Source organism: Canis aureus, chromosome 23, assembly GCF_053574225.1.
Source record: "Canis aureus isolate CA01 chromosome 23, VMU_Caureus_v.1.0, whole genome shotgun sequence".
In the NCBI taxonomy this organism is placed as follows: Eukaryota; Metazoa; Chordata; class Mammalia; order Carnivora; family Canidae; genus Canis; species Canis aureus.
In genome coordinates this window covers 7460577-7473968 of record NC_135633.1, presented here as the reverse complement: position 1 = coordinate 7473968, position 13392 = coordinate 7460577, and the positions used below count along the sequence as shown (strand labels likewise).

At 39.0% G+C, this 13392-nt stretch overlaps 1 protein-coding gene and 1 long non-coding RNA gene across 3 annotated transcripts in view; one reads left to right on the top strand and one right to left on the bottom strand.

Moving 5' to 3' along the window:
- Positions 1-9835, bottom strand: part of LOC144294532 (uncharacterized) — a 37668-nt gene extending 27833 nt beyond the window's left edge. The window contains exon 1 of the long non-coding RNA XR_013361892.1: positions 9657-9835. This is a non-coding gene — a long non-coding RNA (uncharacterized LOC144294532). The remainder of the gene's footprint in view (positions 1-9656) is intronic.
- The window catches only part of NELL1 (neural EGFL like 1), an 812319-nt gene that overhangs the window by 717927 nt on the left and 81000 nt on the right, over positions 1-13392 (top strand). The gene's annotated exons all lie outside the window — the stretch shown is intronic.

Genomic DNA, 13392 nt, shown 5'->3' with positions numbered 1-13392 from the left:
CACTGGGACTGAGGACAAGCTTGACTGAGAAGGACTTGCCAGCCTGACTGCAAGGAGTACATCTTGGTATAAGCAAGTTAGGCGTCCAGGTTAGGTGTTGTACTGCTTCTAGCAGGTAGCCTTGTGCTTATGTTGAGGGACAGGGGAGGGAAATGGTGCCAACCATCTCCTTTGTTCTAGGAGGAATGTTTCTGTGAAGGCTGCCTCTCAAGGACATCCTCCAAGAAGAGTGGATAATGTCCTTGTGTGCACCAGGCATTCCTCAAATCACTATTTCCATGCTGTCTGCCCCTGTGTTGTTCATTTGCCTTCTCTCCAGGAGCAGTACAGTGCCCTCTGAGCTTTATCCCATCCAGGCCTTCTGACCTATAAAACTCCAGGCTTTTTGCCTCACTGGTCGCCAAAACTCATGAAGTTTAGCCCCTCTCATTTTCTGACCCAGTGTCTTTGGGGATTGTTCTTATGTTTTCCCTGTGTGCTCCTCTCTCTCTTGCCCTTCTCCATGACCATAGCTCCCTCCCCTTCAAAGCTCCCATGATCCATTTCTCCTTAAAAACATGTCTCAGGACTTTCTACCTTTTTGATGTGTCCTCTTCTCTCCCTTTAATTGGGGTATTTGTTCTGTCAGTTTTCAGGTTGATTTCTGGGATATTTAGGATGATTTGATAGTTACCTAGTTGTGTCTGTGATACGAAACAAATGTAGGGTCCTCCTACTTCCCTACCATCTTCTAGGGTTTTTTCTACCTACAGTTTTCATTCACCATTCTTAAAATATATATATAGATATATAGATACATGTATTTCTAATGATATCTTTTAATTGATATATAATATTCTATTCTAAGTAGATATTATTTTCCATTTTTCTAGTATTCATCAAAAATATCTTTTCATTAATATTGGCCATTCTGTTTAATTCAACTACATATTTTCTGTCCATTTTTCTATTGTGTCATTAATATTTTTATGTAGGTTTATAGGATTTTTAATTGCACAGTAGATACTAATTCTTAGTTTTAAGTTATCCTTGCAAATTTCATAGTCTGTGAAATATCTTGTTTTATCGTTATTTTTTTAAGATTTTATTTATTTATTCATGAGAGACATGGAGAAAGAGGCAGAGGCACAGGCAGAGGGAGAAGCAGGCTCCATGCAGGGACCCCGATGTGGAACTCAATCCCAGGACTCCAGGATCATGCTCTGAGCCAAGCAGACACTCAACCACTGAGCTACCCAGGCGTCCCTTATTATTTTCTTTTAATTAAGATTTGTGTTGACATCATATTTCAGAATCCCTTTCATACATGGTTCATGAGAGCATTATCTGCTTTTTTCCCTGAATATTAAACAATTTTACATTTGTTATTGAGGTCTTTAATATTTAGAGTTTATGTTTGGTCTGGAAGTAGAGATCTATTTATTGTTGTTGCTCTATAAGAAAAGCCAGTTGTCCCATGTACTTGACTAGTGCACTTATACTCTGATGCTGCTTCATTATAATAACATTCATACATATTAATATCTGTTTCCAGAGTTTCCATATTCATTGGTCTTTTTGCTTCATTGATCCATTTTCTCTTTGTATAACAATAATACATTGTTTTCTTTATTATAATTTTGAAAAAAATATAGGTTATGTGGTAGCAGGCATGTCCCACTTACTTTACTTTGAAAGTTTCTTCTTAGTTTTTTCATAGAGAATCCAAGTCCCATTATTGGGTTGGCTAGCTCTACTCCCATTGCCACAGATGTGAGTTATGGCAAGTTGTAAGTTAACTATGGAAGCATTGGCAAGAAGATTCTTTGTGTTGGTCAACTCTATTTCTCTTGGTCTTGAAATGAGAGGATTCAAGCCTCCAACTTAGCTTCTCATGATTCTCAAGGACAGGGAGTTAGCAGGTGCTTCAGGGTTAGATTATTGGCATAAGTATAATAAAGTCCTTCTTCCTATGGGTCCAAGGATCTTTGAATACCACAGAAATCATTGTTTTCGTCATTGTCCCAGAGCTATCCAGCACCATCCTAATTACATTTCAAACCCATGTTGGGAAATCATATGTCCACAATTTAAGCTGGGACTCTAGATCCTAGCATAGCTTGCTAACATCTAGAAGGACCTGACTAGTTGCCATAACCAGCCTTGCATTCTTCAGGAGAAAAAGACATGGTTGGTTGGGTTGGAGTTGAGAGAAGAAGGCAAAAGGATGTGTTCAGGTCTTTATCTTTCTAGAATATTTCATTCCAAATTTTATGTAATGATAATATATTACTTTGATCTGAAAAAAGTTAATCAGTAATCCTTTTTGTGGCATCTACTTCCCAGATAATTAGCCTGAGAAACTATGACTACTTAGTAAGAACATAGTAGTTTCAAAACCGTATAGAATTTGGGTTTTCACCTCTCATCAGAATTCCTACTTATGCTACTTTAGAGTATACCATCTGATCCAAAAATACTTCTAGAAATGATAAGTTTTATAAATAGCCTTAGATTATTTCTCCTTTCTCACCAAGTGCTAAAGCAGTATATGGTATCTAATTATTATGTCCCTCTAACATGTTTGCTCTTCATGCAAGATAATAGCTTGTATTTAGGGATCCCTCCTTTATGATTTGCCCTTTATGGTTTTAATATTTTATTTCCCTATAATATTTGTAATCAATCAGAACTGCAATTTCCAACACTTTGCCTTGTCATTGAAATGTACGTATATTTGGGTAGCAATTATTTATACCTTCTTTTTATTTCTAGTACCCAGAACCGCTGCTCTAGTCCTAGTATAGGATTTGTCTGGGTCACCTCTGTTATAATTTATACTTATTAACAGTGATAAAATACTAATCTTCATACAGTATTATTGGAAGGTTTAGATGCAGTATTCTGTTCATAAACTTTTTGTAGTTTGTTTACAAGATGTTTTCAGATATCTCATTTGAACTTTATTCATACTCTGCAAAGAAAGCATTTATTTTCTCCATTAGAGGAGAGAGACTGAGATCCAATACCATATTTACAAATCTTAAGTATAATACAGGACTCAAACTCGTATTTTCTGACTTTTAATTCAGTATTGTTTATCTCTCCTGTGTCAAATTCTATTGTACAGAATGTTAAAATATTTTACCTATTATAGATGGCTAATTTTTGTTACTAATTGTCCTGATCTTGGTAAAGGATATGTTTTATACTATTTACCACCTATGAATATTGTCATGGAATAATATTTTAAAGTCCCTGAAACTAAATATGATGTTGCAAATATGCAATGTTTAGGTCTTCAAATGTGTGTATGTATGGTGTGTGTGTAGGCGGGTGTTTTACTGATGATGATTATCTCAAAACTTTTCCATGGTTAGAAATTTCTTGTCTCTATAGGCTTAGCAATTTAATAAATACTTGTTCTATTTCCCTATCATTTTCATTCTTTTTTTTTTTTAAAGTGGACCCAGGCATGGAGTCAGATGCAGGGCTTGAACTCACAACCCTGAGATCAAGGCCTGAGCTGAGCCCAAGAATCAGATGCTTAACTGACTGAGCCACTCAGGCACCTCTTCCCATCATATTCATTCTTAGTCAACTAGAAAGCCATTGAAGATGTATGATTTTGTAAAGGCATACAGCTGCAGTGCTTGTCTCTTGTATGACCAAGCATTAGGTAAAGGTTGGCTCACACTCCTTAGATACTGTCTGTAGAACCTCACAGTAACAAGTTACATTGTAGCAAGTTACATTGCTTTTTCTTTGTATTTATTAATATGGAGAACATTGTGACAGCTATTTAATTTCATCTGCATATCTCATCTGATTATGCTGTGAGACAAAATAGCAGGAAACCCTGTTATTTGAGTCGTTAACAGTGAACTGGACAAAAGAATGTGTAATCGACTGTGGGCAATAATATGTGCATTATTGGGATTTAAATTGATTTATCCCATCTGCTATAATTACTATACATCTGTCATGAATAACAAAAAAGTGTTACAGCTTATTACTTTTCAGCCAATGATGTTTTGAAGTAGGTCAGGATCTCTGCTCTGTGGCCTTAGTTAAGCATTCACCTGAGTAATGATCTGTTTGTGATGGGGTAAATGGAGTAAGTAGAGTAAAACATTTACAAATGGTGTGTGGGGACTAATGTATTTATGTGTTATAGCTCCTCTTACTGCACCTCTCCCTTTGCTAATATTTTGTACTTTTCTACCGAGTCCCCAAAATTTAATCTTTTCAAACATCAGCCCTGCACAAAGCTCATTAACACTCTTGCCCTTCTGTCTTTGGGCAACAGTGACCATAGCTTTGAAATCCTCTCTTCTTATATGTGTTCCCTGCCACTCTCCCAGGAACAGAACTCGCTGAATCCATGGAAGGCAGATCCTGGTGGCCTCTGATTTACATTCACTGATTTCCTACAGGTGCTGCCATATTGATTTATTATTGATAATATTATCAATTATGGAAGTAGGAGATGGTACGATCAAAATTCACAAAGAATGGAGAAGTGAATAAGAATTATCAGTATACTATAGGAGGATGCTACTGTAGATAAGCAACTAGTCTTGATTGAGGGACTTCTTTGAATTGTCTGGCATTTGATTAGATGAGAAAACTGAAGAATAGAGCAGCCACATGACAAGGAAGTGGCAAGATTCTAGTAAGATCTTCTGTCCTTAAAACCCATAATCTTTTCATTGTAAAATACTGCAGAGGAGTGTCTGGGTGGATCACTTGTTTGAGCAGCCAACTCCTGATTTTGGTTCACATCATGATCATGGGGTCCTGGGATTGGGCCCTACATCAGGCTCCATGTTCAGTGGGAAGTCTGAGCACTCTCTTTCTCTCTCAAACAAATAAATAAATCTTTGAAAAAAATACTGCAAGAAGCAAGAAGTTTTTGCTTTAAAAACTGATTACTGCATTTTATCTCACCCTGATTGTTGGGGCTTTCTCCACCAGGCTCAGGCAATTCTATTATCATCAACATTTACCACAGGGACCTGGGGAAGTTAAGCACTCTTGGTGTTTCTGCAGCCTGATTCATCAGAATCTTTTTGATTTTGTTTTGAAGGAAGTTCTGCCAAAAATGTGTCTATTGCCTCTTAATACCTTGTTCTTCACTGTCTTCCTGCCTCTCAGACACTGAAGGTTGAGGATCCTTTTGGCAAGCAGATACATCACAGTTATCCTTTCTGGCTACATACCCACAGTGTGACTATGCAAGGAAGTAACAAAACTGAGATAGCAAATGTGCTCGGTTTTCCTCCTCTAGCAGGTCGTTGGAAATCTGGCTGCTATTTATGTTCATAGAGTACTTCCTTTTCTGTTCTTTGTTCCCAAAGAAAGAACACACATGGCATATCTTGAATGATAAATTGGAAATTGAAGAAAGGGGAATGAGTATGAAGAGAGACTCAGGTTTCTGCCATCTTCTCAGAATATATTAAAATCCCTCTATCAACCACATATCATTCCGGATGTGGGATTTAAGACCAGTCTTATAATCAAATAAGGGAGTGTGTTTTTCAGTAAAAGAAATAATCAGGAATTCTGGGTGTGTCTTGTTCTATCATACTTTTGCTCTGTGTCTTGGGCAAGTCCTCATATCTGTATGAGCCTCAATTTCCTTATTTGTGAGAATCCTCCTCCTTAGGATTATTTTAAGGAACAGTGATAGAACATATTTGATGCAATCTCCTTCCTTCATCATAAGCATATGTAAAATAGAGAGACCAAATCTGATGATCTTTAAGGTTCCTTGAAGTTTGAATATTCCTGCTCAACTCTAGACCTGTGCTGTCTGAAATGGTAGCCACTACCCTACCATTCAAAATATGGCTGGTGCAACTGAGCAAGTTGATTTTTAATTTTAATTCATTTGTTTAAAGTTTTAAAACTGATGCAGTGTAAAATATTTTTCCTTTAGCACTACTTTATTATGCTTATTCGACTACATCTCACTGTATTGCATCACGTTAAGATGATTGTCATTGTTAATGGGTAACTGTTGGCTTATGATGTTTCTAGTGACTCATGAATAAATGTTTCATATTGATTTTGTATTAAGATAATAGTATGTTAGGTACATTGGATGAAACATGTTAAATTGTAATAAACTCCTTTCTTTTAACTTTTTAAATGCGATTTCTAGAAATTAGAAATTTCACGTCTAGCTCATATTGTATTTTAGTTGGACAGCACTACTCTAGATAGCACAGGAGGGTGCCTTGACATGAGTTTGACATTTGCAGCCCAGAGGACAACTCTATATATGTCTGGAGAGTTAGAAGAAAGGTCCCCATAGTGTGCTTATTACAAGGCTCGAGTCAATCCCTTTTTCTACCCAGTTCCTTTCTGAAGGGGTCTTAAGTAATAGATTAATTTATATTTTCAGCTTGAATAACTGAGTGTAAATACAGTCATTTAAAAAGCAGATTCTGCAAATAATACCTAATTCAGATTGCTTCAATTCCTTAGACTTTCCATATGCAGGTACTTCACCTGCCCAATCTAGTTCTTAATTTTGGATTCTCTTTCATGGATGTGCTTCTTGGGTCTTTTGTTTTGTTTTTTGACATCCAGTAATTAATCCTGGAACCCACTTCACCTCCATATTTTCCCTTAATTCCAGCATTGGTATTCTAATGAACACTATGACATTACCAAGAGACCTGTATTGTGTCCCTTGCCTAGTGCTAGATCCAGGAACTACTGAGCTGAATATTCAGCAGAGATTTTTCTCTTGCCAAAGCCACACTGAATTAGTAAATAACCTGTGGCTTTTTTCTTTCTCACTGTGAGAATGCTGACTCCATGAGAGCTGTGTGACAGCTGGGACCTTGTTTGTCCTCCAGGGCTTAACACAGCTGACTGGCACCTAAGTGTCCAGTAGATATTTTGACTGGGAAATTGGAAGCTAGGGTGGTTTTTCCTAAGTGCATTTAACTTTATTGTGATAATACCATCATAATAATAACTCACATTTGTCAAGGGCTTTGTAGTTGATATGTGCATTCACATCCATTATCATAGTTGATCTTCACCTCAGCACCATATAGGGATTATTTCAGGTTCTTGGACGCAGAGGCGGAAACTCCGAGAGGTGAGTAAACAGTGGGGCAGGAGCTGGAACTTCGTATCTTTTGATCACAGACCTATTTACCTTCCTGTATTTACACAGTTTCTACCATTTGACTCCAATGTTTGTGCATAATTGAATAAACTTGCAGGTGCCTTTGTAATGCTCGTCTTAATTAACTTGGTGCTTATCACAATGTACCTATACTAGGCTGTGGGAAAGTTGGTTTTCAAAATCGCTGATTCTCTCTCTTCCTATCTTTATCCTAGTCGTATGCATTTGATTATTATTCTGCATTTCCTCTGGCTTCCAGAAAGGGGATAAACTACTGTAATTTTAATTTGCATGAATGTTTATTATTTTAAACTTATCTACTCTCTAGCTTGAAGCAGAGATTCCAGAGTCACGTTCAGTTTCTCATTCTTGTCTCTCCCTTGCCTGCCACCAGGCCCTATTGATTCCACTCTTAAATCCCTCCTTTCTGCAGTCTCTTTGGCTACCACCCTTGGTATCTCTTCCTTTGATTCTTTCTTTCTTTCTTTCTTTCTTTCTTTCTTTCTTTCTTTCTTTCTCTTTCTTTTCTTTTCTTTTCTTTTCTTTTCTTTTCTTTTTGATTATTTCAATATGGTGATATTCAGAGTTAAAATTTTCTATACTAAATGGTTTCCTAAAATTATCAGTAAGTGTCTTGATGAATGAGCTAAAACTCCCTTGTCATACTGGCCTTGGGATGTCACCTCATATGAAGTCTACCTCTGTTGTAAGGCCTCCAAAATGATTTTCCCATTTCCAACCAGTCCTCCTCCAATCTTTGCTAACCCATGTCTCCAAAGTGATTTTTTCACCATAGAAATGTGATTGTAATGCTCCTGATGCAATGATTTTCCATTGTGTGTAGGATTAATGATAACTAAACTCCAAGGGAACTTCAATTGTGGTCTTTTGTAGAAGAATCCCATCCTGTCTTATCAACTCTCTCTCTCTCTCCCTCTTCCTTAAGCCCTGCATACTACAGTGCTTCCTGAACACTGCTTTTTTTTCCCTGCATCCAGAATCTTTTTCACATGGTATTTCCTGGGTCTCTCGTGCTCTTTTATCTCCATCAGGTAAAATTCTATTTGCCTTGAAGGCTCAGCTTAGATTTCTCACCTGTGCAATCTCTCTAATTCTCCACCCCTACCCACCAGTAGAGGCCCTTCTAAAATAACTTGAATTGCCCCCTCTACTTTAATTTCTAGAATACTGATGTAATTGTCTATTTCTCCTCCACCAGACTATGAAATCTTAAGAGTGGGGACCATGGCTTTTCTCTCTCTGGGTTCTGTACCTTGTTCTTAGTCCTAGTAGCCTTTCAGTAAATGAATGATTGACTAGAGGGTGGAATCCTAAATTTTCACTTAGGTGCATACACCAAAATTCCAAAACCACCTGGTCAATGCAGGGCCACCAGCACACCAGTCTCACAATACAAATATCTTAATATGATAAGACAGGCTGAACACTGGTTTAAAAACTCATGCTGATGTATATGTGAAAAATACATTTTTGCAAATGAGGTGTACTACCTTAATGACTTTTTAGAAAGATAAGCACTCAAAGTGGGTTGGATTCTTATACTTTAAAGAATTGTCAAGGAGCTAAGATGACAGAGTAGTAGGAGGACCCTAGGCTTACTTTGTCCCTCTAACATAGCTAGATAAATAAATATCAAATCATTCTGATAACCTGAGAAATTAATCTGAGGAGTGACAACAATCTGTACAATTAGAGGGAGAGAAGAGGCCACATCATGGAAGGTAGGAGGTGTGGAGACATGGTTTGGGGGAGAAATGGATCACAGGTTCTGTGGAAGAAGCCCTGATGGTGGAGAAAGGTGAGACAGAGAGAGAGAGAAAGAGAGAGAGAGAGAGGAGAGTATACGGGGGATTGCACAAGGAAAACACTTCCCCAAAGCCATTGACTGGGAAAATGAGAAGGGCTGATTTTCAGGCATTTCTGCAACAACAGGGCTCAAAGATTGGAGTTTTAGAGGTCCGTGGCATGGCTCATATAGAGCCCTGAGGGTGCTGCAGTGCTCCTGTAGAGAAGACAGGCAGGTAACCACCAGGGCAGGTGGCACAATCTGAGGATAGCTGAAGACAAACTGGGAGAGGGTTCCCTCTTCTTGGAGCACATCTGAAAGAGGAGCATTGCCTCTCTGGGAACTAAAGAGCCAGGGGGTGACATTTCCTTCACCTGTCCCTCAGCATAGGTGCACAGACACCTGCTGAGTGTGGCTTACCTGGATATTGGCTCTTCAGTGTGCTTTGCTTTAACCCCCTTGCTCCTGTGCTGTGGTTTTGACTGTGCTTCTGGGTCAAATGCTCAGTCCTGGCATTGCAAGACCCTACCCCAGAAGATCAGCACAGGTCCCCTTCATACAAGGTCCCTAAAGTTTAGAGTTTTAAACCTCAGCTGGCCTGCCTGGGATAGAGCCCAAAATGTACTGTGCTGCTACAGACTGGCAAGCAACCCAGACACAGACAGTGTGAAAACAGTAATCTGAAAAACACCCTGGGCACACAAAGGGGAAATTACTTACTGTTCCAGGAAGTCTTCCCTGACAAAAGCAACCAAAAACTCTCCTCTCCAGGGATAAGTTGCTGTCTGGTGCCATTTCCCTCTTCTGCTCCTCACCATAAACTACAGTAAACAGCACACTGCCGACACTGGCTGCCGAAACTGCCCTACCAAGCCCCAGCACCCTGCGCTCTGCTGGTACTGCTTTTCTTGGGCAAGTGTGCCTGAGAACCAGTGCAGTGGGTCCTTACCCCAGACCAGCACAAGACCCAGCATGCTCTGACTCTACTGACCATAGAGTTCTGCTGAAGCTTTAGGGGAAATAGCATCATGTCTCTTTTAACAAGCAGACCAGAGCACATCTAGTGCTCTGGCCAACATCCAAACACTCCCCACTGCAGGCACAGAGAAGCTCTACAGAGGACTGGCCTGAAGAATAGAACAGCCCTAACAACAGCAGAGTGCATACAGCAAACGCCAGACATACTTCCTAAAGTGCCAGGCCCTGGGCATTATATGACCTCTTCTTCATAAAGACATTACTCTTGGAAGCAGGAAACCTAACAGGCTTTCCTAACACACACAAGAAGGCAGAGACCTAGACAAAATGCCCAGATGGAGGAAGTCATCTCAAAAGAAAGAACAAGAGAAGATCATGGCCAGGGACTAATTGAAACAGATGTAAGTAATATGCCTGATCCAGAACTTAAAGCAACTATCATAAGGATACTCACTGGGCCTGAGATAAGCCTAGAAGACCTCAGGGATACTCTTACTGCAGAGATGAAAAAAATTAAAATCAATCAGGCTGAAATGAAAAAGTGATTGAAAAAGTGATAAATGAGATGCAAAGCCTACTGGATATAATGACCACAAGGAAGGAAGAAGCAGAGGAATGAATGTGTGATGTAGAAGATAGAATTTTGGAAAATAATGAAGCTGAAAAAAAGAAGGCAAGAAAAATCTTGGATCATGACATTAGACTTAGGGAGCCTAACGACTCCAAAAAAAATAGTAACAATCACATCATAGGAGTCCCAGAAGCAAAAGAAGTGAGAGAAGGGTGCAGTGCAGGAGGTTTATTTGAGGAAATTATAGATGAAAACTTTGCTAGTCTGGGGAAGGAAACAGGCTTCCAAAGCCAGAAGGCACAGAGAACTCCCATCAAAAGCAACAAAAGCAGGCCAACATCAGGCATTATCAACAATAGCCTAGTTACGGAAAAGGCCCAAATGTCCATCAACTAATGAACAGGTAAAGATGTGGTACACACACACACACACACACACACACACACACAGGAATGTTACCCTATGATAAAGAATGAAATCTTAGCATTTGCAAGGACTTGGATGGAGCCAGAATGTATTATGCTAAGTGAATCAAGTCAGTCAGAGAATGACAAATACCATATGATTTCACTTAAATGTAGAATATAAGAAACAGATGAACATAAGGGGGAAAAAGAGGCAAACCAGAAAACAGATTCTTAGCTATAGAGAATAAACTGGAGGTTGCTGGAGGAGAGGTGGAAGGGAGATGGGTTAAATAGATGATGGGCATGAAGGAGGGCACTTGTTTTTGATGAGCACTGGGTGTTGGATATAAGTTGGATATAAGTAACTTTTTTTTAAGGAAAAAGGGAATTTTATTCTTTCAAGAAAATGTACTAACAGGTAGAGGGAAGGAGCATGCTGGCCACATCCCCTGTTCTAAGCAGGGGTCTGAGATGAGGCCAGACCCAAGCAGGCTCAGGAGGAGCTAAGGGGACTCCCTATGGCACCGGGGAGAGGACCAGGCAGGCCCAGGGGTGGGACTTTGTTCTGTTAGCACCAGGAACCACCGCAGCCACAGCTGGACTCGGAGACAAGGCAATGGGTGGCTCTGCTCTGCCTCCACCTGAGCAGTCTGAGGAGGGGCTGGTGGCAGAAGGCTCCCTGCAGGTGGCCATCCGAGTGTGATTCTCAGACTCACAGACCAACCTCAGTCCCCCCAGCCCCCTGTAAACATAAAAATGAGCTCTTGACCACCAAGCCCCTCAGGACAAGATGAGGGTCCAAGACGTGTGTTGGATATAAGACGTTGGATATAAGTAATGATATAAGTCATTTAATTCACCCGAAACTAATATTACACTGTGTGTTAACTACCTGGAATTTAAATTAAAACTTGAGAAATAAATATTTGTCAATTTGACTGTCATTTTCTAATTTATGAGTTTATTCTGATGTTCTCAGAAAACTAGAAGTAGCCTGATAATGGTGATCCAGAACTGCAGAGTTCAGCTGATGTTCAGCTTGGTATCGCCCCTACCTGACCCAACACTTCATAGGTCCACCTTTGCACCAATCATGGTGCTCAAGCATGGTTGGGATGATGTGTTTGTGACTTTCTGGCCTAATAGGTTCTAAGGCCCTTAAGAGAATAATACCATATAATGACTTTATACTCTTAGTAGAAGCTACCTTTTAAGACTTTTGAAGTAGGATCTGGAATAAAATGGCTTGAGCTTTAAGCCAGCTTTGATGTTTTCTCACTGTATGATTTGAGATGTTCATTTCATCATATGGAAAATCAGGCAGATAAGGCAATTGATGGAGAAATTAAGGAAGATAATATATTCAAAGCATATAGGATAGTAAGCATTATTAACTCAAAACATCTACCAATCTGAGTCTATTAAATTCTAACCCTAGAGAAAGGTATTAGACTCATTCAGATGTTTTCTACTTTGTAACCCTGTTTGTCAGTGCTTAGTATGTAGGAGATAGTTAATAAATATTTGTTGAATAAATGCCATGATTTTTAGAATCATGGCCAGAGAGACCGTAGACCTGGGGCCCTTTTAGTGGCTGTACTATCATTCTGTCTTACCCAAGGAAGAAATGGAAGAACAAGAGAGGGCTATCATATATGAAGAACACATTACTTTCTGGGAACTTTGTTAGGTGGGTTCATACTGTATATGTTTAATCTTCACTCTGTCAATATAATATGTTCTCCATACTTTTAGACACAGTGACACTCACATTTTAATTAGTGTAAGAAACTTGTTCAAGGTCACATTTTGGAAGAAGCAAAGTCAGAATTGACTCAAAGCTGTTGAGTTCTTTCCATCAAGTTAAGTGCCTGGGACATCCTGAACAAAATGCATCTTCATTTTCCCAATTTTTTTCTTCTTTATTGACTATCTTCCCCTCATATAAAAAGCATATTCCAGAAAATGAACAAGTTTGGATTTATGTTACACGTAATCTGGGAGAAACCAAATTTTAAAGATTAGGCTAAAGGTTTTGGGGGTTTGGGGGTGCGTTTTTGTTTTGTTTTATTAAGACTTGTCCTCTGGGGACATCTGGCAGAAACAGAAGCTCGTTCTTTCTGGAGAAACTCACCACCAACTCCGGTCCCACCAGGTTCTCACAGATATAGCTCCATTGAACACAATCTGCCATTAAAACTCTCTAACTAATATGAATGGGAGTCAGAAAAACAATAACAGATAACATGTACAAGGGCTTCAGATAATAAAGTTTTGGATCCCAAAAGATATTTCAGGAATTGTAATAGGTAATTAAATTTGTTGAATACAGCTGATGTGGCTTTTTAAAGTACCTCCACTCTTGTGAGAGAAAGGCTAAAATTAATGATAAAGGCATACAACTTATGAAGTTAACAAAAAGAACCACAAAACAAAGCAGAGTGAATCAAGGGGGGAGAAATAAAGATGATAGCAAAAATAAATAAAATGAAAATATCTA